The sequence below is a fragment of the Pogoniulus pusillus genome, chromosome 1 (genome assembly GCF_015220805.1).
Source record: "Pogoniulus pusillus isolate bPogPus1 chromosome 1, bPogPus1.pri, whole genome shotgun sequence".
Lineage (NCBI taxonomy): Eukaryota > Metazoa > Chordata > Aves > Piciformes > Lybiidae > Pogoniulus > Pogoniulus pusillus.
This window is the reverse complement of record NC_087264.1, coordinates 26,621,624-26,643,544: the sequence shown is the minus strand read 5'-3', so window position 1 is coordinate 26,643,544 and position 21,921 is coordinate 26,621,624. Positions and strand designations below refer to the sequence as shown.

Sequence of the window (21,921 nt, the reverse complement as noted above, 5' to 3'; positions counted from 1 at the left end):
TCACTGATAAAGGCAAGATGCTGGATTAGATGGACATTTGGTCCAGCACACTATGTTACTTCTTACATTTAATCACACTGAGCAGCCATACCAGTGTTATGTCTTGGGTTGCTTTAAAGGCTGGTTCTTCTGGTAAATAAACTAGACTATAACTCAAGCATGTAATGTTAAAAGCAAAAGTTGTAACTTCTGAAGCAGAAATCAAACTGGTTTATGCTTATTGTGTAACATGATGCAACACTGAAAGACATGATCCAATATTAAAGGGTGTGGGTTTGGGTTTTTTTTTTGTTTGTTTTTGCATAACCTATCAGGCTGCTGAAAAACTCTCCTATAAAGCCCTCTCACTAATCAGGATGTCAAGCCAAGGAGACTCAGGCAGTTAAGTCTCTCCTAACCAAGAAAGGCCCAGAAAACTGGAAAGCAGTACTAAACACAAACCATGGCTGTTTGCTGGAAAAATTGCCAAGACCCATTTAAGACAGGCGATGATTTGCCTGCCCTCTAGCTGACCAGAAGAAAGATCTCCTGAATCAATGGATTCAATGGGAATGCATAGATGAATGTCTGACTACACTCCAAGAAAACTGAACTAGCCAAAGTCATCAGGTCCCACCTGACCCTGGAATGGGACTGGATGCTCACCTTTTAAAAAGGAAGTCTTGCTGAGGAAGTACTGTGGCAGAAGACACATAACCTCAAGCTGAGGACCAGGACAAACATCAAACAGAATTCTGCTAGGAAGCACTGCTAAGCTTGCTAGAAATCACTGCCTCAACAATTTGGTGAATGTCTGTTTTCTCATCACTGTCAGCTTCCTTCTCTTATGACAGATGAGCTTTTGAAGATAGCCAAGCTGAAAGCCATGTAGGATAAACAAGCAGGTCTCAATCTGTGAGAAACACACAAATTTTGTTTTCTAGAGCCCGAATTACAACAGATCTGGAAAACAAAGCAAGTGTCCAGTAGACACCACCTTTCACTATTGCTACAGGTAGTAAGATGAAGATGGATGTACCCACAAATAAGCTTATCACCTTTATCAGGAACCAGCAAGTATCAAGGATAAAAACAACTGACGGGGGGGAGGGGAAAAAGCAGAAACTTTGTGATCAGTTTCATGAAGACACAGACATTGCCTTAATAAAGTTATTGCTCAGATACACTGGTGAGAAAGCTGACCACATCAGACATCTCTTAAATCACATAAGAGACAACAAAAGAATTCCAGGCTTTACTACATTTTGTTTTCATTTCACATATAAATAACCTTCTGCTTACAGCATCACACAAGTTGGTCTGGCATTTTTTTCTTGTTTTGGGAGGGAGTGATGTGTGTTATCTAGGCATTGAAATCTCCTCTGCCGAAAGCAAGCACCGACGTAATGCCCTTGTCATCATGAAGATCATTTGTGCAAGCTACACTAACAACAGATAGCACTAGAAATTAACAACTCACAGAAATTGGAACTCTTATTTGTAGTTGGGAACTTCAGATTTACTAGATGTTTTTTCTCACTCCATGCTGCCACAGGTTTCAGATTGAATTTGTTGGTATCCTCAGGAGAATCTCAAGAAGATTTAATCATAACATAAGTGTGTGTACTAAGTTTATTCATGCTTCAGTGCTTCTGATGATCATCCATGGGGCAACATTTCTCTCCTCTCCATCCCACCAGAAAAGCCCATCAAAGATGCATAATTTGTCTTCCAGATAGATAACTTAGAAAGTTTTTTTCTGAAGTGGCCCATCTCTCACAGAGAGCAAATTCTAGTACTAAGAAGTAAAAGACGTCCAAGCACTACCAAGAAACCTCTCAAATCTGGTTCATATATTTTGCTTACAACAAAAAATCAAACACTCATCCTCTTGCTCTCCTCCTAAGTTCAAGGGGAGTTTCTGCTCTCCCCCATATCTAGTGATACTACTTCAACTATTACACAGGCAAACTCAGTTACAGACAATGATTTCAAACCGTCATCTTCGATCTCCACTGAGCCAAATGTGTGAGAACGGAAGAGTAACTGGACAATCATATGGACATCTCCAGATTTACATCCATTTGTCTGCAATTTCCAACCACTGGTCTTAAGTGACAGTGCAGGCTGACCTTTCTGGTGCAATACAGTTCTCACTCTGGTTTATTTCACATTTCTACACTACCTGCATAAAAGGCAGCGCTGCTTCCTTTGGACAGGTGAAGACCAAGATTTTAAAGTCTTGTCTCTGAAAAACACAGTGCCAGTCAATGCTATCCCTTTGGATCTCTGGTCTTTAATATCTGAGGAATATCTGAGGATTATTTTAGAAACATCACTCCATTAAGCAGGAGTGCTGCAAACAGGACTAAAGGATTAACTGCATGGGAACAGGAGAAGCATGCCAATCACCAAATTATCACAAGAAGATATCCTGGGAAGTTTTACTACACCAATCTATGAATCAAGAGATCACTAAAACCGGAATTCTACTTCACTGAAGTCACACTGCAGAGAGGCAGTAGTTATGGAAGTTGCCTTGTATTTGGCCTTGAAGCTGTCTCCACAGTTACAGAGCTGAGATGTCACAACATAAAAACACTTCAGTAAAGATATTGTACTAAACCATCTTACTGCTGAAAGTCAACCTCAGGCTTATGCAGAACCAGAGTCTCAAAACATCAACAACTCTAATGAAACATTACAGGGGCATACATGGAAGTTTCTGAGCCCTACAAATATTCCCAGAAACAAGCAGACACCACAAACAGTGCCTTTAAGGGTTGTAACTGGAGACATTGCAGGCCAACAGACCATGCTTCCATAACGCACCAGAGCCCATGAGCCTAATGCTAAGAATCAATTGCATGGAGTTCAAAGCAATCAGAGTCACACCTTTAAGTGAGATATTCTGAGCAGACAGTAAGGCAAGTAACAAGGGGGAGCCACACCTTTGATTCCTGCACTGGGATTATAGCGCACTCATTAAAAAAAAAAACAACACTGCAGGAGTTAGTGGAAGCAAGGATGGCCTCAGCCAACTGGGACAGATGCTGAAATTTGGGTATTGCTGACTCTGGTGATTCTCCACTTGGAAAAGGCACTTGTCCAGGTTAACAGAAGAGATCTGTCCACACTTCAGAGGACTGGAGAATTCTGCTCATATAAGCTGTACCCAAATTAGTTTTAACAAGTGGTTAAAGCTTCAGGGCTGACAACACTAGCTGCTCAGTGTTACTTGCGCTGTGCTATCTATCCCACCCAATGAAGTATGTCAGGTCCTTTGTACGAGGCTCAGAAAGTATGATACAGAAAGAGTGCTATTGTGCAGTGAAGTTACTTGGAACCTCCCTCACACTCTGGCCATAGACAAAGTGCACTCTGGAGATATTTCAATTTGGTAAATGTAAGCACTAACCTTAACCCTCACCCTCTGGGTACATTTAGGATATGTGCTCGCCTAGCAGTATCTGTAGAAACAATCATGCCTACAAAGTTTTATTTGTACAACCATGCACAGGAGATAAAAATGTGGACAAAAAAAATACAACAGCAATAACAACAACCACCATATTTCTTCTATCTTCCTTTCAGGTTCTGCAGAACTTAACTCAGGACTCTTTCTGGGCACCAGTTCTTACCCAAGCAACACAGATTTCACTGGGTTTCAGACTCACACTTCTTAATCATTATCTCCCCTATCAGAATGCATCTCCCAGATGCATTTAAACCTCTATTTTCCTTCAACCCAAGATAACCTAATAAAAAAAAAGACAATAATACATATCCAAAACTTCAAAACCGAAGTACTCTGTTTCATGGTTTAAAAGAACCTCACTTCCTCTGGGGCAAGCACTACTTACTTGTACATCACACAAACTTAATCAGTGAATAATTTTTAAGCTTTTGTTTTGTTTACAATGTAGCAACATTCAGGACCTGAAGGAAGCAGACAATTTACTGGATTAAACACACAAGTGAGGGCCTCCACTGCTATCTTAACATTTTGATAAATTTACCACAATGCAGAATAAATCAATTTCTCTCTGCCTCAGTTTCTAATCCAAAACATGGGAATAATACTACTTACCAGACTGACCTGTTATCTTTCAAGTGGAACGGATTCTCAAATAATAACAGACACACCTATACTCAAGTGAATAAACTATGCTGATTCACAACAGCAGATTGCCTGGGCCAAATTCCATGCAGTATTAACAAGTCAACAGGAAGCACTCCAAATTATTACACTGCTGTGCTCTGATCTTCCTTCCCCTACATTCCAGTCAGCTGGCACTCTCGCTGCTCCCTGTAAATATATAGGCACAATTATCAATCTCAGATTCTGTCTTCCCTTCCCCTTCTATTATATTATCCCTCCTTACCCCTTAAAAGCTTTTTTTTTTTGCTTCCTTCTCTTCAAAAGCACACAAATGGGAACTGTAGCATCTGGAGAATGGTATTTGTAGCTGGGGTAGTCACACTCAGTGTGGGAGTACTGATGGTAGTCACTAATCTGAAAGGAAGAATTCAAGTAACCACACACTTAATAGAAGTTCCTTTCTTCTCAAAGCCATGATTATTTAATATAAGTAAAAAGATTTACACGCTGTATCACATAAACATAACACTGAATCACTGTGCCAATCTAACATGGAATCACATAAGTATACAATTTGTTTTTAAAGAAGAAAAGCTGAGTGCAAGACTGATGTGAAATGAAAGGAGATTTCAGCTACAAGAAAAACAGTGTCCAAAACATTTTTACTTACACTGATTGCCATGGATTTTTAAGTGACTGTTTACTTCAACTAGGAAGGCCAAACTGTAGATTTATCCAGTTTCAGTGGCTACTACAGCAGACTGAAGGTAATATAATTTTCAGCTCTCAAAGCTGACAGTGAAAAGGTATCATGGAGCATGGTACAATTACACTTACTGTCTAAATAAAAGAGTCAGCATATTGAAGGAGGCTGCTTGTGGCAGTCCATTTTCCTTCTCCCTCAAATTATTTCTATTCCAGAGCAGTCAGGATGTATCCCCAGGGTGCTTTCCCCAGAGAAAGCAGTAGAATGCTGCTGAGAGACATGCCTCTTTCACATACCCTCACACTAACATCATCACAACTTTCAGCTGACCTCCTGGGACCTACCAATACCATGTACACAACAGCCCCTGCCAACATTGTCCTAGGAGATGGAGACAGCCACCGTGTGGCAAGACTATTCACCATAACAGCTGAGTCTGAGATGAAACCAAACAGTGCAGGGCAACCAAGCAGTACTGCACATGCTACCCAAGAATCAAGACCAACACTTGCATTAACATGCTTACAATCACAGCACAACTGTGGTATCAGCATAGCACCTGTCATTAAAATGTAACTTTGCAAAGAAATCACCATAAATAAGTTCTAGTATCTAAGACTTAATATCCGGATTTTTAATGGTTCTATTGCTGTGCTAAAAGGATGTTTAAACACACCTCTCTCTATGTGTATGCAGAGAAATTCTCATGCACTTCTCTCATTGCATTGTCTTTGCATATTCCTCTCCTAGCTGTTTCAAGGATAGTTTTTCTATTTTTTCCTTTTAAAATGCCTCTGAGAGAAATCTCAGTTCCTCTTGATTCAGACTCTGGTTATTAGACAGCAAAAGGGGAGAAAAAGCCATACAAAAACCAGACACACACATGAAAAGTTTACTGCATGATTTTTAAGTCCCTTCTAACATAACTTCTGACCCTGAAGATGTCCATAGGAAACTTACTACCTACTGGACTACTAAAGACCACAGCATGAAAAACTATGTAGAGAAAATTAAATCTAATCATAACGCAAAGGTCTCACAGCAGAAGACTTAAGATGTATCCTCCATATGTGGGGAAATGGGGGGGGGAAGTACTACTTTTGTTGTACTATGCAACAGTTTCTGAAGAAGCTGCAGAAGGTTCTGACATATCCAGGAGAAAAAATATAAGCAAAGTCTCATATGCAGAGCTTCCTACACACAAACAAACAGGGATTTAACAGGTACTTGTGCCACTCCATAGTTCAGGTTTCAAAAGCCTTAGTGCAGGATGGCTTATATACACGATGAAATCGCCTACTATATTACTACATATGGCATAAGGAAAAAAAAACAGCATTTTTAGGCAAAACTAATCATGAGCAGAGAAGTATAGCTCAGAGAAAAAGAAAGGTCCCAAGTTTTGAGGAATCATGCATGTTTATCTTTTATCAGGAAGGCTCAAAGCTAAGACCAGAATTCTGTAGCACGTCTGTGCAAAACAACTCCGGATACCGGCATTCCCATAGTCACAGACGTATGCTGAACTAATCAACTCTGCAGCTGGGAAGATACTGTTACTAGAGTGAGGAACTAACCTGGTCATGCATTCAGTAGCCCAAAAACACAGAGTTTTGAGGGACTGCAAAAAATTGCGGCTCATTACAACAGAAAACACAGTATGATTAAATTAAACACTGAACAATCTATTAAAAGTTCTACATCAACAGCCAGGCATCCAAATATAATTCCTGCAAGAAGTAAGGTGGGAGAAGACACCGAGTTAAAACTCAAGGCAAGAAGAAATTGACATACAGGGATGAGAATTACATGAGTAGGCTACATTTTTGTGTTTACACTACGAAATTCAAAGGTAAAGTAGAGCTGGTGAAACATGGCAAAATGCAGGCAGGAAATGAAAACCAAGTCACTTATTCTGAAACAGGTTTCATGGTGACAAATCCACCAATTTCAGCAGGATTCTCTAAAAATGCAAAATAAGGAGCATGGTATGGTGGGGTTCCTTCTTGGGAAAAGAACTGCAGTTGACTCAAGGACAGCAACCTGGTGTTCGGAAACAGCACAAACCTTGCTAGTACTTCCCAATTTATTCCTGACCAGAATGTACTCTCTGAAAGGGTAACAAGGGAAGCTCAGGTAGCCACATCCTTTCCATCTGAGGTCACTGACAAGAGCATCCTTAATACAGCAAACTCATACTACACACAACAATAGACTTACATGATAAAGATGCTTATCAGTGACAATTACTGCAAGCTAAGCAGCAGTGAAAGATGGAATCTGGAGCTCCAACTAAATGCAAATTAGAAACAAGCTTTGCTGTTAGTAATGTAGCCCACTGTAGTCCTTTCATGAAGTTACGAACAAGGTTTGTTAGTTGAAGGGTGAGGACTGTTTTTTGTTGGGATTTTGTTATTGTGGGTTTTTTTAAAATCCATCACAAGTTATTAAAATTTCAGACTGGACTTCTCAAGTGGAGCAGTTTTGTCACACTCTTAAGAAGGAAGAAACAAAAAGTATTCCTTGGATGCATCAAGGACTAATTTCTGTTTTTAATGCAAAATTTTGTCATGTTAGCGAGTCAGGCAAAAGCCCTGAATAAATAGATTCCAAGTTCTTACAAAGCATTACAGGAGCTCAGTATTATCCACTTTTAAAGGAACAGCAAAGACACTAGGAGAAGTAGTGTATGGTGTGAAATCTCCCAAGGGCCAGCAGCAGCATCTTAAACAGACGCCAGTTTCTTCAAACTTTGTCTGGTGCTTCAGCCCTGAAAAAGTTCACTTAAAAACACCTTTTTGGTGGCAAAAAAAATTAAATCCTGGCACTCCTAATCCAACTGGGAAGCTTCCCATCGATTTAAGCAGGGCCAGGATTTTTTCCCTGATCAGGACACATTTGCTCTTAGGAGATAAGAAGTACTTATAGAAGAGTTTTTCTTTACAACTATGCTTTTGTACATCCCTATTACCCACGCTGCTTATCTAGAGTACCCTGCTACAGCAGCGTCACAAAGGGCACTGTCACAGGCTCTCTACAGAGGGTAAAGCGTCCTTGAAGGACAAGATACATCATCATTCCACTACATAGAGATTTATCTTGGTTTCTTCTCCTGCCTGTTGTGTAGGTCCAATCAGCCAATGAAAGGGAATTTCATCCCTTCACGGCAACAATGACAGCCTTTCTAATCACATCAATATACTAATAGTAACTATTTCAGCTAACCCCGTGTCCTGTCAGCAATTTGCTCCATACAGGCTGTGAAGGAGCTGGGAACACTTAAACAAAACTATTACTACTAACTGTTTACAAACTATTACAGTTACAGCATACATAAGGTTTTAGACGAATCTCTGTATAGATTTACTTTCTTTGTATCAGTTTTAAATAGAGGTGTCAGGAGAGTACAGTGTGTACAATGCACCAGTGTGACAAAATGCCTCAAAGAAGCTATTACCACCTTACTATCTGTCATATTTAAAATCTGTACAGGTGAAGGAGAGAGCAACTTTTTGTTTGGATTGGGTTTTTTTGCACAACTATGAAGCAAACACGAACTCTAAATTTACATTGAGCAGAAATTTCAGACACTTACTAAAATAATTTTGCCACACAGACATAAGCTAATTATGGTGAACACCAAGAAGCTAATTTCCAATATTAGAACTCTGGAGGTCTTGATCCTACTACTACTTATAAGGGTTCTGATTTTAGGCAGTCAGACATTTTCTCTGACTTCTGTGGGACTAAGTAAAATATACATCATTTTTTGCAAGACTAGAACTCTAATTAATTTCTCTCAAAAATATCACAAATGTTTATTTAATACTGTTTGGCACTTAATAATAAAAAGAAAGGTTTACATTTATGCCACAAACTGAAGAGCAAAGAAACTGACTAGGATCAAAGTTGATTTTTTGCTCACTTAAAAATTAAGACAATTGCAGCATCCAAAACATGGCACATGAGACTACAACGAATACTCAACTTGCTTCTGGCCTAACAATTGAAATGAAATTAACATTCATATTAACTTTAGCAAATCCCACTGAACATCATTAACACCTTGCGTGAAAATGCACAGTTCTTATGGATATAAAGAAAGAAATAAGCATTCTGAAAGTTACTATTCTCTATGCCTAACTCCAGAAAAACTTCACCTCCTCTGCTGCAAGTTGGATGAGAGTCCAAGCGTGGTGTTCAGAGCTCAAACACACCAGACAGAAACTGCCAGACACACTCTGCTACTGGCTGCACCTACCAGTACCTGTGTTTGAGACCCTGCATCTCCTTGGCAACCAGCAACTGTCACTAAACCCCAGCAGGAACACCCCTCAGCTCCCCTGCTCTGATGCATAAGGTGCCTACGTCATTGCTCGACCTCAAGAAATAAGAGAGTAGTGAGATCCAGGCAGGTAAAATGCTGCTCAAATGCCCTTTGGCTTTGACAGAAACCTACAGTGACAGTTGGGCAGCAGTCTGAAAAGTGAAAATAGTCACCATATTGCCACCAACAGAAACCTCCTTCCACCAAAGGTTTCCATCCATAACACTACCTTGAAAAGCCAAAAATTAACAGAGTTTCAAGTAGGATACTTTCAATCACAGACTAAAAAAGGGCTTAGCGCAATTATTAATATATTCCTTGTATGAAAACACATAGGCCAAGTGGGAAGAGTTCTTTCATTCCCTGCTTTTCTTAAACATACTACCCAACTGTCTTTGACTAATGAAAGCACGCCGTGCAGCCCCACTGAAATCAGGTTTAGGCTGAACAGCTAAGAACCATGTAAGGTGTAGGCAACTCTGTTACCAGAACACTACAGCGTCTGTCACTCATAACACCGAATCTCCAACTTCTGCTCATGAAAACTACATGTCCCAGGATGCATTAGCAGGCTGCAGTCCAGGCAGACTACTCGGTTAAATTCACAGCACCACACATCGGGGCCTGCAGTTTCCACAAGCCACATTCCTAGTGAAGACGAGACCAGATGTAGGCCATATTGTACATTTCCACAGGCCAGTAAACACCACACACAAACAGTACGGGGAGACCGCTGCTAGTAGTCATCAAGTAAGCTGAGTCAATATCCATTTCTTGTATGTCAAAGATAAGAGGACAAAAATTTCAGTAAAAACAAACATCAGCTAAGCAACAATGCTCAAAGAACGATCAGCAGTTCAGCTACTTCTTAACATGCAGAAGGGGCCATAGCTTTTTAACATCTCTATAGTGAAGTGCAAGGAAGAATTTACTTCCCCCTGAAGCTTCAAGACTGCTACATTTATTAAAATGTGCTCTTCAGAAGATCAATAGGGAAAGCATGTTCAGTGAGGCACACAGTTTTCCTGTCCAGAATTTAGTAATCCGGAAATAAATTACTCTCTTCCGCTATATCTACAATGAACTGAAGCAGGAACTTGCTTCTCTTCCAAAAAGAAGCAGAGCTAAGCTGGAAATTAAATAGCTGTATCTCAGCGTAGGCCTCAGAGAAGAATATGCTGTACTTCAGTAAAGGGAAGGGCAGCTCCCCCTACCAGTCTGTTCTAAGAAGGTTTTCATCGAGGAAGGAAACAACCAGGGATCAAAATGAGTAAGTCCTCCTTTCTTTTCCCCAAGCTCTGAATTATTATTAATAAAACAAATATGTATATATAATTCCATCTAAGTATTTGTATGTTCCACTAGCCCTGTTAGAACAAGACAGTCTTTGCAGCATTTCCAGGCTAGCAAACAGCACCCGCAAAAACACGCAAAAGAGAAAGGACCCAAGAGAAAAACAGCATCCCACTGCAACAGAAAGACAAACAGTGATGCTTTTCAGGCACCTGAAAGTCATCCTGATGCAGTACCCTACAGAGGCAAGAGGCCTCAGGAGCATCTAAAGGTTCTGTCAATACAGCAATACTGTCCATAGGCCAAAGACAGCTGTTGCCATAGTTACTATCAGCCAGCTTATCAGAAAATAATTATTGCGATTACTCAGAAGTTTTGTTAAAACAATTTAAAGCTTCAATGGGATACCACTTGATCTCTTCAATTAACTGCAACTATACTGCCTTTGGGATCCACACAGTTAACAACACTTGGGTCTGCAGGGTTGGAAGAGAGCAAGGAAAGGAATCAATGTTCCTTCTCCCGTTCATACTGACAGCTTGTATTTCACAGACAGAAACGACGACACCAAACCGCCCATAAGCTCAGCTGCTCTGCTCGAGTTCTCCCAAACGCCTGGAGACTAAGTCCAAGCACAGGCCATCTTGGAGATGACACAATGAGACAGACTGAAATCTTCCCTCCTTCACGCAAACCATTCATGTATCTGTGCTCCCACACTCAAGAAACACACTGGCTACACGTTCAAAACATCTAACTGTATATGCAATGGTTAAGTCTCTCCTTGCTTCGGAGGCACCCAACTGCCCAAGCCAGCGCACTTGTAAATATTCCTTTTCGTCCTACAAGTAAGGTACTCTTAAGTGGAAGGGCAGAAGCTTGGAAAACATGTATTTTAAGTTATCTGACATCAAAAAAAAGCATAGCAGCTGTGTGAACATGGCCTACAAAAAAGCTCACATTAACCAGGACCTCACTCCTTATGTGCTGCACATAAATGCCTCCCCACCAGTAACAACAAACATTAGGCTAGGGCTGGGGAGGTAGCAGAATGGGAACCGGGGTGGTGGTGGTGGTGTTTGTTTTCTGGTGTGGGTTTTTTAAAGATTGCTTTGAGCATACAAACTCTCGCCAAGAGTGAGTGTTTGCAATGACAGTGAACAAGAAGTCTCAGGTAAGAAGGAATATATAATATATTAAACTATCTAGGCAAAGAGCTTTCAGGGCATGGGGTACTTAATAATTCCAACAAATATTAAAATTATGTCAGCAGTAAAATAGAAAGTAAGTGCTGCAGAGAAGGACATTTTTTCCTCAAATGCCTGGGATGATACAAGTATTAAAACAAAAGATTCTGTCATAAAGTTGGGGCTTTGTTAGGGTAACAGACATGGCAAACCTCTCAGACCACACGAAGGGATCTTTGAGAACTTTCCCCAGCTTTAAAAATTCTCTTAAGGAAGAATGACTCCAGTTGTAATGTCCAATTGTCACGAGTGAGCTTTTTACAAAGCTCTTGTTTTTTTGAAAACTCCTGATTTTTGTGCCACTTTTTATAGCCATTCTATAGCTAACACTTGCCACTTTGCTTTTGCAAGATTTTGACATAACAAAAGCAGCGTCAAACAAACTTAAAATCGTACTTTGCCAATCTTAATCCAGTGAGGAACTTCATAAGGTACAGGAGTCATAAATTATTTAAAATTTATAAAAGAAACACAGAAGCCTCTTAAAAAAAGTAAAAATATCCCAAACCACTCACTAAAACAAACCTGTATTTGTAATAAGAGAACAGAAAATAAGAAAATATGAAGTTCTCCCACCAAATGTAAATAAACTTTTTTTTTGCCTGCATAATGCGTATCTCTACCATCAACACAAGCCAGACACTAGCTCTCTGCTATACTGAACATGAAATATTAATGTAAGATACCTATAAAAACTATCCTTCAGTTCACCCTCTATTTACAGGGTGCAGAAATAAATATCTTCCCCCTGCATTCTATGGACATATCAAAACACTTCTGCACACTGCCACACCTTTCCAGTATATAGTTTGTTCCGAAATAACCTTTGTGCAGTTAAAATACATCAGAAACAGGATGTGAGCTGCTTTCTGGCACAGAGTAATTGAACAAGGGCAATTCATGAACATGGAAGAGCCAGGCCTTTTGTGAAGTCTTACTCTTCTAGTATATAGCTACGTATGCAACTACACAGTTGTGAGCATAAAAGGTGAAGGGGACAGTGAAGAAATACTATTAGAAGCTTAATAATAGGGTTTTAGCTGTGCCCCTTCTGCACAAGGAGCCTCTCCAGAAGGCTGGTCTGCTTTACAGCTCACATCATCATTGCAAGGTCCTATCACACTGTGAAGTCCCCTCTGTGAGACTTTAAAAAAGCAAAACCAAAACAACAAACCCAAAACAATAGTCAAAATGTTAAGTCATCAACATGTGTTTCTCACATGATGTTCATTTTGAGATTTTGGTACCCAAGCAAAATGCCCACAAGACTGTCCATCAAGGTTCCTACAAACTGGTACTGAAATGAAAGAAATACCTGCTGTAAACCAATTCCAGTAGTATCAATTTGACTGAATAAAGTTCATCATAGCTTCAAAAGTAAATATGAGGCAACAGAACAGCTACTACGTGCTCATGCGCAGCCATGACCATCACAAACAAAGTGCACAGACAACCCAATTGCCAACCAGGCTCACTGTGAAAGCTTTCCCACTGCACACAGAATTCCACAACTTTCTGTGGAGTCACTGCAATACATTTGACTTTTCCTAAAGAAAAAGAAAATGCATGAAAGTGGTCTTCCTCCTACAGATCCAAGCCAATTTTTTTTTATTAGAATTTCTACAGTGAAGATTAACAGACACATACAAAACCTCATCTCTAAACAATAGAATTAAAGTTGTAGTAAAAGCTACTTAGGCCAAATACTTGAAATGGAGCTGTGGCAGGACGGCCTACGGTGATTCTGTGATCTTTGCAAAACCTAAACTGAAAGCAATGATCTTACTGATGAAGCTGGAAAACACAACAGCATTTTTCTCTGAGCAGCACAGGTTTCAGTTTCCTGCTTTTGCTTTATTCTCTGAAGGAAAGTTTTGTATTTTCATTCCCCTAAAGGAAGAAAACCACTTTCAAATGCCTTCTTTCGCCTCACAACAAATCCAGTTTAGGATGCACACAGAAGAGGAGCAAAGATTAAAAGATTTCAGGTACAAATGTTACAATGATTAAGAGTAAAGTTATTAATTATAACAAAACACTCCTTAATGCAACATTTTGAAATACCCATCATGTTAGCATTGTTGGTTAATGGAAAAGTTGCTAAAAACTATAACAGGACCCACGCCAAGTTTCAGTATGGCTAAAGATGGAGGGGGGGTGACACAGTTGACATCTAGCTGGTAGCAAGTACTTGGTGAGCATGCACCTATCTTCTGCTGAACAACAGGTCTCTTCAGACCTTGAAGTGGTGGTCTAGGTATGCTAATACGCAACATGAAATCAAGAGATAAAAGAGGTTGCTTCATCTTCCTTCTCTATCAGCTCAAACTTCTAGCTGATGTAACTATCCCCAAATAATTTCATTTCTCTACCACCAAAAAGTTGAAGTGTTTAAAAACATTCAAGAAGCACACATCATCTCTTCTATTTAAATAGTTTTAAAGTTTTACTTACTGAGCTACAGAATTCCATTATAGAAAAGTCATAAAATATGCCCCCAAAAAAAAACAGTTTCATTCAGCTGTTGGGAAACATGCCTAGATATAAATAAAATTCCCAAAGCCTCTGATCTTTCTAGTAAAGTGTGATAATTAACTTCTCCAAATAACATGGATAGCTTTGCACATTTTTTTGTTTCTTCCTCTCTTTTAAGATCCCATTCTTACTGGTAATTTAATGCCACTATATAAAGTTGTATTATACACAATCCTTAGCAAGCTCAACATGCAAGTTTCAGCTTTACCATTAACTGGGTAGAAGTCATGAATTTTGGATGTTTTTGGAGGTTGATTTGTTTGGTTTTTTTTTCCCCAAGGCTCTGAAAAGCACTTTATTTTCTTCACAAATTCAGACCCCAATAAGCCTCTTTTCATTCAACTTAAAACATTCCCCTGCTGCGTAGCATATCCAGTGTCACCAGCTAACTCGGGACAAGCACAGGAAAACCAGAGGAACTGAAACTATGCAGGTGTCTTCATTGTTAGAAGTGAGCACAATGAAACAAACAAACAAACACACAAACAAAAACCTAAAACAATAACAATCTTTTTCATTCCTGATACCTCAAAAACCATACCTAAGCAGAAAAGATCCACCTCTCTATCTCTCCGAGTGTACAGGAGCATATGCCCTTTAACCTGATAACAAGCAATGGCACATCTAATTAGGAAAACTTCACTGGCCTAAAGGAGCCCTCCCCTTACTAGGGCCATACCATTGCTGAGCGCACGTTCCCACCCGATTTCTCCACGCTCAGACCCACTATGCACCACAGTACACAACTTCCTCGTGACACGCAAGTTATTACCCCCAGTGGGACCTTTTTGCATGCAGTCTCCACAGTGAACAAAAGTTCATTGTCAAGCTCAGCACTTGGGCCCAAACAAACATCCACAGGGGTAGGAGGTGGAAAAAGAGGGGAAGTGCTCCTATCCACATAGGTAAGATTTGCAGACAATCACCGTTACTTACAATTAAAAAGTGAGAACAGGTGTAGCAGATACCATACTTTGATAGCTGAACAAAGAATATTACAGCACGTGACTGAAATGTGATGACATTTGTTCACCAATCGAAAACAAAAGCCACTCTCCAATGGCACTCTTTCCTCCACCCCCAAGAATTAGGAACTTGGAAATCTCTCCATATTGTAACACATCTGTTCATAGCCTTATTTTTTGACACTTGAGAAGTTGAATGAAGAGCTCCATGCACCAATCCAGTAAGAATTCACCTGAAAACCCTCGGTGTACAATCCTGCCAGCATCTACTAAACTGCAGAGGTGGCTGGGTGAAAAGCTCTACCGACGGCGAGTCTCGAAATAATAAAGAAAAGAAAGAAAAAGGAAAAAAAAAAATCACACACCGCCACACACCAGAAAAAAAAATCCCGCAGGAAGGCAAGTGAAGAAAGGAGCATGCACAAGAGGACTAGACCAAATGGCAGAGTCCCACATAGAGCTCCACTCCACCTACAAAGACGCAGGAGGGAGGGAAAAAACAAAAATAAGTATCCGTCCCCGATGCCGGCACCGTGTTGGAGCAGGAATGGGAACCCCCGGCGGTGCCCCGGCCCCGAGCTCCGTACCTGTGCGGGAAGGGCAGCCCCAGGGCGAGGGGGGCAGGCCCGGCTCCAGAATAACAAGTTGCAGAAGAAACGGAATTTTCCCGGCGCTGCTCGGGCCACAAAGACGAATGAAAGGAAGGAGGGGAAGGCGGGGGGGGGGGGGGAGAAGGAGAAAGAGGGGAAAAAAAAAAAAAAAAAAGCCCAAACCACGCAGCAGCGGCTTTACTACGAATTATCCATCACTGAAAGCAGCATCATTTCCCAGATAATAACAAAACTTCCCCGACAGCATCGCGGCGAAGGACCCGACCGAGAGAAAAGGGCCTGGAAATAATCATCCTGAAGGAAACCGGAGGGGAGGGGATAAGCCTCCCTCCCCCACCCCATCCCCAGTGCAATGTGTCATCTCCTTCCCCTGCTCCTCCCCCCAACCCCAATGTGTCACCTCCTCCTTTTACCCCAAGTGTCACCCTCCTCCACCTCTCCCGCTCCCGCTCGCAAACTTCTGCCGGCGCCCGCCGGAGAGGACCAGGGGGGCCGTGGCGGCGCCCCGGGACGCTCCACTCTTCTTCCCCCCCACCCCACCCCCCCCGAGGGAGGGGCCGGGGGCCGCGGCGAAGTTGCTGCTCCTCATCGCCAAGTTGGCCGGAGAGTGCGGAGCGAGCCGCCGCCATCCTTGCCGCCCCCAGCCCCGCGGCGGCGGGGGGCGCAGGAGGAGAGGAGGGGAGACGGCGCCCGGGGAGGCAGGGGGGGTGGGGGGGCAGGGAGGAGGAGGAGGAGGCGAATCCGAAAGGTGGGATACTACACCCTGCTGGCGGCGGCGGTGGTGCTGCGGGCCGGCCGGGGTCCCCCTGGCAGGACCTCTCTGTGAGGGGGAGGACTCTTCTTCATAGGGGGAGGGTGCCGGTGCCGCCGCTTCTCCGGGCCTCCCTGTCCCCCTCTTCTGGGCGCCTCTCTCTCTCTCCTCCTCTCACTTTCTTTAAGCTAAGCGGGGAGTGGAAGATGGTAGGTTGCTCCCTTCTCCTCCTCCTCTTCGCTCGCTCTCGCCTCTGTGGGGTCCTTTTCCTTCCCTCTCTCCGCGGGGGGCTCCTCCTGCGGCGGGGAGGAGGAGGCGGGCGGGGAGAGAGGCACGAAGCCGGAGAGGCGCAGGAGGAGAGAAACTGTGACACAAAAACAAGCCGAGAAGCTGAACTCTTCTTCAATCCCATTCACCCGGCCCGGCCGCAGCACCGCTCGCCGGGATCCCTCCGCCGCCGGCCTCCCTGCCTGCCTGCCTGCGGCGCGCTCCCGACACGCCGCCGCGCGCGCCCCCGTCCGCCCCGGCCCGGCCCGGCCCGCCGCCGGAGACCCGAGGGGGAAGGGCGGGAGCCCGGACCGAGGGACCCAGGCCGGTTCCTCAACGCGGGACGGCAGAGGGGCACCGCCAGCCGGACCCAAGCCAGGGAAGGGAGAGGCGGGGGGAGCCAGGAGGGCGGGCTCGGCGGCTTCTCCTGAGGGGGACTACTTGACGTGTCGGTGCGGCGAATTTATTTCCCTTTGCCTAAGGAACGGGCTGTGCTGCGGCCCCCATTGCCTAGGGAAAAAGCCCGGATGTAAAGTGAGTGAAACTAAAGTAGAGTGAAGTAGGGCACCAAACTCTGCCGGAGCGGCGCCGCCGGCCGCAGCGGCGGGGGACCCTGGGCCCCCGCGCCTCACCGCCACCGCCGCCACCGGAGTGGGGCGAGGGGGGGGTGCGTGGTTAGGCACAGATGGAAGGACGGAGAGCAGGAGTCATGAGGGGCGGGGGGCTCGGCCGGTGTGCGCCCCCCCCACACACCCCTCTTTACACACACTCATCCCCCCTCCCGCTCCCCGCCGCCTCCCCTCCCCCGCCCGGCCGACCGGCGCGCGGGGCTCGGCGGGGGGCGGCGCGCGGCCGGGCGCGCGGCCGGGCGGGCACGCGAGCAGCGGGGCCGCGCGCAGGAAGCTGGGGCGGGCGGGAGGAGCCGCGCGGGGCCCCGCCGCGAGGGGCTCCGCACAGGAAGTTGATGCAACAGGGCCGCGGGGAGGGGGGGGCGAGGGGTGTGGGGGGAGCCGGGCGCAGGAAGCTGCGGCGGGGCGGGGGAGGGGGGCGGAGGGAGCGCGGCATCCTCATCCCCATGCAGGGGGCTTCGCGGATGCACCACGGCAGAGCCGGCGGCCGGGCGGGTCTGGCAGCCTGTGGGCGCCCGGGAAGAGCCTCCTTGCCTTCCTCTCGCTGGCGCATCTCCGGCCCTGCCATGTTACTCGCGGGAATAACGCAGTCGCTCGCCGTGCGGCCGGGCAGGGCTGGCCCTCCGCGCCTCCGCTGGCCGCCGCCGCTGCTCGCCGCTTTGCCGTTCGTGCCGAGGGGTTCGCTTATTTATTTATTAGCTTTCTACTCCAGTGCCGGGCGGTGCTGCCATTTGCTTCCGTGGAGCAGCGGGGAGCAGCAGCGCATCAGTTTTCCCCGCCTTTTTTTTTTTTTTTTTTCACTCCTTTTTCCTCTTTTACTTCCCCTCCCAAAAGAAAAAAAAAATTAAAATAAAAATCTTTTCGATTCGGAAAGTTTCATCGGCAGGTTCAAAGCAGCGAAGTTAGGTATCATCAATTTGAATCTTCCTGCGGCGCCCGTTGACGCGAAAGGCAAATAAACGTGAATTCGACCGGAGCGGGGGGGGGGGGGGGGGGGGGGGGGGTGCGGGAGGGAGGTAGGCAGGCGGCTCACAAGAAGATCATGGTACCAGATCTTACAAGGCTCGCTTACCCAGACACAAGTACATTTCGGGGTCCATCTGAGAAGGCAGCTCGGTGACCATTGTGTGCCCCCACCCAGATTCCAGCCGCAGGACAATAGGCGGCTGGGGCTGGCCAGAGCCAACCAGCTAACTCATGCAGGGGCAACGCTTATCTAGCTGAAGTTATAGCCATGGCACGCACCTACTCTGCTTCTCCGGCTTCTGAAAGTCTCCAAAGTCTCAGAAGTACTCAAAACCTCACTTTGATATCGAAGCGGTGGGACGTGTCCTGGACGCCGCGGGATTTGGCTGGGCTTTCATGAAGAGCCAGGGTTTGATGCAGTGCAAACTCCTGTGTTTTTTTTTTAGTAGCCTTTTGCATGGCTTTATTTCTTCAAACTGTTCACGAGTTGGGAAGGAAAGCAAGTGTTTGCATTATCTCTGCAGCTGCTTCAGAAAACCACCATGAACTCATTATTATGTCGTGAAACTAAACCCAGAAAGCACTCCCGATGAGTAACTCGGGGACTTGTCGTAATTGGGCAGTAATGCACATTTCTGTCATCTGGAGTATTCTGGTGTGCTCAACGTGAGCAGGGATTTACAGCAAGGTTCCCTCTCAACTGTCAAAAAACTGGGCTACCAAGACGTTGCTTATTTCATTACTGTTAATTTTCCACTTCTTTTCCATCAGTTGGTTGCCAAGTTCTCTGAGATTTAATTGTGAACTCTACAACATTTGGTGCCTTTCTTAAAGCTGTAGCTCCTGCACTCATACAATTATGCAGAAAACTCAGGGTTTGGGGGGCTTTTTTTTTTTTATATTCAGTTTCTAGCCTGTTGGTTTGTAGATGGGAGCTTGAAGAGACAAACTTTAAAGGCACAAAAGGTACAAAAGCAAAAAGAACGCTGTAAAAATTCTTTTCTTCAGTCACTTTGTTGCTGTTACAATTTAATGCCACATGTGATTTTGTAATGTCACATTTTGGAATCAATCTCTCCTCCTCCTGACCCTTTTTTGGTTTGGTTTGGTTTCTGTTTCGTTGTTGTTGTTTTGGTTGGTCAGCTTGGGTGTTGTTTTTTTTTTTGCCAAGCCAGGTATGATTCTCAACAGCCAGGTTAACAGAGTACTGAAAAAACAAACCCTCAGAAAACATCAAGATCCTTAGCAAATAGATACTGATAGATTAGTGAGTAAGGTGGCATGCATGAGACTACCAAAAAATCCAACAGCCATCGCAGTAGGTTTTCTAAGGTGTCCAACTCTGACAAGAAGTGCTATGGTTCACATAATAAAACATTGCATAGTTTTTAATAAAATTATGTTTACATTACAAAAAAATTGCTTTTTATACTTCTTTTACTTTACTTCCACAGCCTCTCAGTAGATTAGGTAATACTGAGACTAGGTTGAACACTGTCAGATATATACATTAGTTTACTGTGATTTCTCCCAGGGCTGGGACACTGTCCATCCCCTTCCCTCCTCCTACCCCTCCAGTCTCAAGTCTGTAAGCAATTTTTAAATCTCTCTGAAAATCTCAGCCCTTCAGATACTCAGATTTTCACTCCTCCACCTAAACTTTTACTGCTGTCAATTCAAGCCGTGGAGGCTGAGTGTTGCAACCCAGACAGTTTTCGTTTTACCTCTAGTTAGGGTCTGCAGCAAGAAGAAGTGTCAGTTTACTCTGAAAACAGTCAGGCCAGAGTTGCTTTTGTCCTTCAGAGTTTGTGATAAAGGCACAAAAAAAAAAACACCAAAAAAACCAACCCACCAAAAAAAAGAAGGAAAAAAAAAAGTAAAGCTTGTGTATTTCACTGTTTTTTATCTTTCTGGTTAAGAGGCAAGTTAAAAGCAGCCAGAATGAGTGATTAAGCGTTACTGGAGATTCGGCATGTTTATTCTGCTGAGGAGTCAATACGCACAGTTTGGCCAAAGTTTGTTTTAGAGATGAACTTTGGACAAAGTTCAAAGAAAAAAAATAATCATTAGCTGTTAGTGTAGATGTACAAAGAAAATTTACATGGGTTTCTCTTAGAACCCAGGTTGTGATGGGTATCTCGCAACCCTGGCAGTACCCAGCGCACACTACCCACACAAATCTTCCGGTCACAGCTGGGTAGGGTGGCTCAGATCATTTTATACCCTGAACTCAGCACTTTATCACTGATTATCACCAACATGCTGGAAGTTTTTTTCCTTTGAAAACAGCGCAAGTGTACTACTCCTTTGTTCAGAGTTAGGATGATGAAGAGTTGTCCCAGCCTCTATGCTACTTAGCTTCATTTCCGCATCAGCAAAAAGGGCCCCTGTTAGGTATACATGTAGCATGCAGCATCTAGTAGCATTACAAGTGGTACAGAATTGGAAGCAATGCTACCATCAGCTGCACAGCTAAATGCTTGAATAAACTGGCTGAGTTTGTTTGTTGGCTTCGTACAGGGATATTCAGCATGCAGTGAAGAGAATCTTGCTAGAAGCCTTGCAAAAAAAAATCCCTCTTTTGCTTTCTGAATCTTTTTGCACAAAGTTGTGCTCCACACCTCTGCCTCCAAATGTGGTGTTTGTGCTGCTTGTCAGAAGCTACAGTTCAGTTTGTCTAGGTTTTCCACTTTCTGCTTGATCACATCTCCCTAGATGCTCACCCAGTCCCCTTAGCCAAGTTTGTTTCCTAAGAGCACTTACAAGTACAAGGCAGATCTGAAACCTTTCCAAAGTTGGTGGAAAACTCTCAAAAATGAACAGATCTTTGATGAGAACTTGCAAGCAGCTACTTGATGATGTTTCTTAGCCAATGCTATTTCACCAGTTTCGGTAAGTTTCAGAGGAGGAAGCACAGGCCAGGTAGAATATTAATGCAGGGACATCTCGAGAGTAATCAGTTGCCATTATTGATGATTATTGCACTAAGTGTTCGAAATAACAAGCTACATGGTGATGTGCAAGCTTTGCTGCAGCCAGCCCATCTTGCAGTGCTGTTCGCTGAGAATACTCAGAGCAAAATCCAAGAAGACATTAGTTAAGATGCAGAATCAGGCTGGTAGTAACTCGTGTTAAAAGGAATTAGCAGCTACAGGTCACATTACACACTGACAATAGAGCAGCCACAGAGCACTTTCTCTTCCTCTGTTTTTTCAGCAACAAGACCACCTCGGAAAAAACTCCAAGAGTTAGTTACCTTCCAGTTGCTGTTTCTCACCGTGCTTTTGGCAGGGATGGCTGCAAATAAGAGGGGAGGTAGACTGTGCAGCCATGCTTAAAAGAGAAAGCCCTAAGACCATTTCAGGCAAGATATGTCTCAGCCTAAGAAAACAGTTGGGAGCCTAACCTGTCTTTCTCATTGTGTTTGAACACGGGGTTATCTCTCCAGCAGGATCCAGGCAAAGAGTTCCTACAAGCAAATACCTTCCTCTTCTCAGGGTCAGGGAAGGATAGGGCATCACTCAATTTCAGATGATAAGGAAA

At 43.9% G+C, this 21,921-nt stretch overlaps 1 protein-coding gene across 7 annotated transcripts in view; it reads right to left on the bottom strand.

The window, feature by feature from the left end:
- The window catches only part of PHF21A (PHD finger protein 21A), a 142,667-nt gene extending 125,130 nt beyond the window's left edge, over nt 1–17,537 (bottom strand). For 2 of the 7 annotated variants that reach the window (XM_064145537.1, XM_064145518.1), the window contains exon 1: nt 16,528–17,537. The gene's annotated coding sequence lies outside the window, so the exon portion shown is untranslated. Of the gene's footprint in view, nt 1–4,069; nt 4,289–4,364; nt 4,496–15,741; nt 15,836–16,165; nt 16,483–16,527 lie in introns of those variants that run through there. The other 5 variants (XM_064145527.1, XM_064145489.1, XM_064145503.1 and 2 more) reach the window with 4 other exon arrangements.
- Nucleotides 17,538–21,921: the final 4,384 nt, after the last annotated feature.